We start from the raw sequence: 5,908 nt of genomic DNA on the forward strand, positions 1-5,908 counted from the left end.
GTATTGTTGAATTTTAATCCCTCCACTATCTTCGGGTTTATTAAAATTATAAAATAATCGACTGTCTTCCAAAAGAGGCTTTGACCAAGTTCAGTCAAGGGCCAGTGGAAATGTAACATGGCTATCTTGGACCAGTGTTTCAGATAATCTATTTTAAAACAATATAAAATGTTGTAAGATAAAAATGAGTATCTTTTTTTATTATTAATGTTCAGATTACATTATGTTATACATTGTAAGGAAGAGTAATGAATAACTTATGTCCAACATAAATAATCATTAAATAATATTTATGAAGCTATGTGGATCAATAGACCACTCTTAAGATGAACAATTTTAAATTGACATTGCTATCATAAATAGTCAATCTTTTAAAAATCATATTTATGCCAAAAGGTTGTAGCTCAATTGGTGGTGCTGATGCTATGTAATATAGAAGCCATACACCAAAGTTCAAAGCCTTGGAGGCACATTCAGACCAAGTTCGACGTTGGTTGAATTTGAAGACTCGATTGTAAATTATTTCCTCTTTATTAACCTAAAATTAATTAATAAAACCAATTAATTTTTCTTTAATATTTAATATTAGATAAATAGGTGTTCGTTTGCTTCTGCAATTTTCCATACAATAAATAGGTGTAGCTCAAGGAAAATTTGATTTCCTATCAGCACATCCATAGGGTTCACTATTTCATTTGGTTTTAAAGATTGAGAAGTAGAGAATCCAGATAATTCCAACAAGATAGGCCTTGTGACCAGGAAGCTATAAACATCATAATTTCGGATTAAGAATCTACAAGCACGCTAACTTATTTCAGATTCTGAAACCACTTGCGACGTTGTAGAGCCTAAAGAGACTGAAAATATTGGAAGCGTGAATCTAGAGAAATGCAAGTCAAAGTGGAAAAAGAGAACTTGGTTGTTCTTAAACAATTCAGAGAAAAAAAGCCATTGAGGTTGAACATTGGAAGCTACAAAACAATAAGTTGGATATCTACAAGTTAAAATTTCATGTATTCATGCATATATATGTACATGTATTATATATATGCATATTATCTTTTTAGTTATTTGTTCTCAACCAGACCAGTCATAAGAATAACAAAATCTTATATCTAAATCTAGTGAAAGAACCAGGTCATAACAAACACATTTGTATGCTAAAGAAAAATAAACTTAACAAGTTTACTCTTTCAATTATGACCAACCTTAAATCCCACACATTAAACAACATATAAGTCAAGAGAATGTCAGTCAACTCTGAGTCTTAAACACTTTTAAGCTTAAAAATCACAGCTTAGTGTGTGTGATTTAAGACATCCGTCTAACGAACTACAAATATAGAACTGCTCTCCCAAGATTTTACATACATTATCTGATTTAAAAAAAATTCCACACAATTTCTTTTTAAAATACTCTTTTGTCAACTTAACTATGCTGTCTAATATTAAAAACTAAAATCTACTTTCACTGCACTAAAATTTGAGAACCCATAAATAATGAAATGTTACTATTTTTTTTAAGAATATTAAAATATCTTTTATTTATAGCTGTTAAACAGTATTTTTGCTGCAAGCATTCCTATTCCCCTTCCCCACGTGATTTTGTTTTGAAAACAACAAGGTTAGTTATCTTTACCAGCAATGGAAAAGAAATATCAATAGCAACTTTTAGATCTGCAACTAACAGTCATTGCCAGGGATTTAACTATTTACATGCAATTTACAAACCCAACAGCCATGTAAGGAATGCTGTCTGCCCTACCATGATGGGTCATCAAGCTAGAAAATTCTCAGCATAATCCTTAGGCAAGAGGACTCACCAAAGACCCCATATAACGATTTACATGATCATAGGACGTATAGTCAAGTGTCATTACTGGTTATCAACAGATAGAGGTTAGCAACACGTGAAATAATCCTAAATAACATGCAACCAAGAGAACAAATCTTGAGAAAGATGAAGATTACCTGTCAAACTACATTGACAACCATGAAAATCCATCAATGAGCTATCTTCCTCCTCTTTCACGAAACAACTCAAAAAATATAATAAGTAAAAGTCCATCAAAACCTAAATCACCTTGGCTTCCTTTTCTCTACTCAATAAAAGTGGATGTAATAAAATATGGGTGAAACTTTGATAGCCCACACAAGACACAAGACACAAGAAAACACTTCTTGGCAGATTCTCTACGCAACTAGAAATCCAATTAGATTTAAACACTTAATTTAGTTGCCTCACAGAAGGATATGACCTTAGCCCAATACTAGCACAATTCCAACACCTTCAGAACTTGAGGTAAAACATGACTAGGGTCTTGGTGAGCCTCTCATCCTTCCTAGACCCTTAATAGTCCTGCACACTTTTTTCATAAATAAGTAAAATGAGATATTTGTAATTAAATTATCAATTGGATATTAATTAAATTTACATACCTTAAAATTTCTTGGTACACCTTTGAGATGGTCATAATTTGATATGAACATTTTAACACACAAATCTTGTCACTTAATCATAAATGCTAAAATTTAGAAATATGATTATTTGAATTGAACATGCCTAAATAACTGATTTAAAATGGACCACTTTGAATATTCAAATTAACATTCTTCCTTGCAATTATACTATTGCTTTTATGCATGGATAAATTGACATAAATTTAGATAAAATCAAATTTATATAAACCAATTTAGTAATAATCATTTACATTATTGTTCACTAGTCAACAATAACATGATTATATATACTACGTCAAGTTAACCATTTAAACTACAACGAGGTAGACAACTTTGTAATAGATTCCAACTCAATATAAATACAATGATTCACACCTAATAGAATAGCAAATGCTATAACCAAATCACCCCTTTATTGCTAATATGGAAAGACCACAACCCCTTTATTCAAAAATAAACATAGTGATACCAAGAGTACTAATTATTGGGAATGAAATATACCAACATTAAAAAATGGTTTGCGACTAATGTATAAAAGGTTGGACCTTCGATGTATCGAAGAACCATTCTTGTGATAAAAATTGAAAAATCTTAAATTTAGCTGATTTGTAATTTTTACTGTCCTACAAAAGTTTAACAAAATGGTTTGTGACTAATATGCAAAATGTTTGGCCTTAAACTCGGCATCTCTCGGCATCAAGAAATCATTTGTGTGATCAAAATTGAAAAATCTTATATTTAGTCGATTTATCATTTTGAGGGCTATGCGGGTAATTTAATAGAAACAATTGTTTCCAAAAATCTATAAGTGTTGATCTACAATCTTTGTAGAAAGATATTTTATATATATTAAGGTCAATGTGGTAAATTTTTGTAACTAGGTTCTTCACCACTTGTAAGAATTAAAAATTATGTGTTTTCATTCAAAATTTACAAAAATATTAATTTTGGTAGGCTTATTCAAAATGTCTTGGTTGGGAGGTTAAGGGGTCTTCACCAATTTTCATGTTATTATAATCCTTCATTTGAAAGATGTAAATGAAGTCAAGCATCCTGGTCCATCCTTTGCAGTCTCAAAGTGTAATTTGCTTTCAGATCTATCCATGCCAATTCAAAAGACATTTGTTGATGAATTTAGAAATGATATTTTAATTGAACAAAGTGTTGATTCAAAACAAGCAGAGAAACATAATAAATACAACTAAACTAAAAGATAAATGAACCAAAAAACAACAAGGACATGAGACACAATATTTATAGTGGTTCAACATAAAGGCTACATCCACTCTCAAACAGGGAAATCTCATATATTAACTAATCTACAATATAATAGTACATAGACTGCACAAGTCAATTTAAACATTCATATTCAGCTAAGAGATGAAGAGATGGGAATGCAAAAGTGTTGGCGTAGGGACTATATACACGATGAGATCCCTCTCAACCAACAGTACGTGCTTTTGGTGTGATGGCAAAATCTACATGGTATTAGAGCATAGGCCATCGGTTCAAGTCCCTCAAGCCCTAGACCCTTCATCCGCGTAAGCTTGTCTTATCGACGTGGTACGTAGTGGGTATGAATCCTACATGGTACGTGGTTGTATCTGGCTCTATCGTGTGGGGGGGTGTTGGTGTAGCAACTATATACACAATGAGATCCCTCTCAACCAACAGTACGTGCTTTTGGTGTGATGGCAAAATCTACAAAAAGGTCATGTGATTGTTGGGCTTCACATTCCCAACAATCTCCCCCTTGAAGTCCAACAACACAGCCATGCATTGTGAATCCCCTGCATTTCCACTTTTAAACTCACATTACAACAAAGCCCATCAAAGATTTTAATTTTGCCACTCTATTCCAACACACATTGAATGAGTCTTGTCCAAACCAAATCAGCGTCAAAGAAATCTTCTCGTACAAATTTACTCATTAATCCATGATCAAGAACACCACTTTCTTCCAATTTAAAATACATTTCTTCGTCACAGACACCTGTGCACCCCCTTAAGAGAAAATCATATAATCTCTTTGCTGGATTTTCTACAATGGCCACAACATTTTGTAGAGTTGTTGCCACAATAGAAAACCCTTCAGGCAACCGAACCACCTCATCCTCATGGCTCATCCACACAACCTACCTCTCTTCTATAGAATCCCCATACAAACTGCTTCCCTTCTGAACACGTATCTCCATTCTCCCATATTCTTGGCTCTCTGTGGACTTTACCTGACCCTCTGACACCGTAGACGTAGCAGTTTCAAACAACGGTAAGATTGTGATAGGAAACTCTGCAATTTTCCCAAATTCTTGGCTCTCTAACACCATGCTCTTCTTCTTTACCTGCAGAGAAGCGTTACCAATTTTTGTCCATCAACAGAGAGACATTATTAATCTATTCTTGTCTAGGCTCTCCGCCTTAATCTCGAAACGTTCTCGTTTCTTGGAATACAAGCCATCGTAGCCATTTCCATATGAGTCTGTCGCGTCACATAGAGATGCTTCCTAATCAATTTCTGTTTTCTCACAAAAATTATCATTCCCCATTTTCCCTATTTAAGGACATGGAGAGCCTGCCACGACTTTTGTGCTTGCAAGGGATGCTGTCGACAATTTATTTTTGTCGCCCTGTAAATTTGCAGAGGGTGGGAGATCCAATGTCTGTTGCTCTAGAGCCTTTTCAAGTTTGTCTTTGAAGACCCCAAATTGATGGGTGTGCTCCTCTGGCCTCGAGTACTTATTCTGCTCCTTGGTGAAGTCCTCCATCATTTTGTGTGCCATCTTCACATCCATCTCGGCATTTTCTTCTCCCAAGCCATTCTTATCGCCTGTGTGTCCCTGCAAATACGGTTCTATACCTTGAGAGGAGACACGAGTATTTGTATTTAAAAACTGGCCGAAACAAGGCAAATCATGGCTGTTGAATTCCTTCATCACATGCGTGGCATTAGGACCTTCAAACGTCCCCATGCGAACCTTCCAGCAAACTCAAATTTGCCTGCGACACCTCAGACACCGTTGACACAAACTGACCATTCTCATCCTTCTCAGATACCATATCTTCGACAATCTTGACATGAACTCGAGGAGACATAGACATAGATGCAACTGCAGAAAAAACATAATATAGCGAGAACAAAAGCCACTTAGCAATCTTCATCAAAGCCTCGGTCATCTTAAGCAAAATGTTTGCAAAGGGAGTTTTTTCGCTTAGAAATATAGCCATGCCCATAGAGATAACATTTTTCCTCTTGGGAATTCCATAGACATAACATTTTTCCTCTTGGGAATAGCATTTCTGAGAGGAAAGAGTAATTTGTCAAGTTTCGATGGACCTTCCCATCACTTTCCTCTTCTTGAATCAAGGTCTCTTCAAAAAACTCCCTCTTGCTCAAATTTGTCTTTTTCCACATTCATCATATGACACAAAACTTCCAACCTCTGTTCCAT

Source organism: Cryptomeria japonica, chromosome 7 (assembly GCF_030272615.1).
Source record: "Cryptomeria japonica chromosome 7, Sugi_1.0, whole genome shotgun sequence".
Taxonomy (NCBI): domain Eukaryota; kingdom Viridiplantae; phylum Streptophyta; class Pinopsida; order Cupressales; family Cupressaceae; genus Cryptomeria; species Cryptomeria japonica.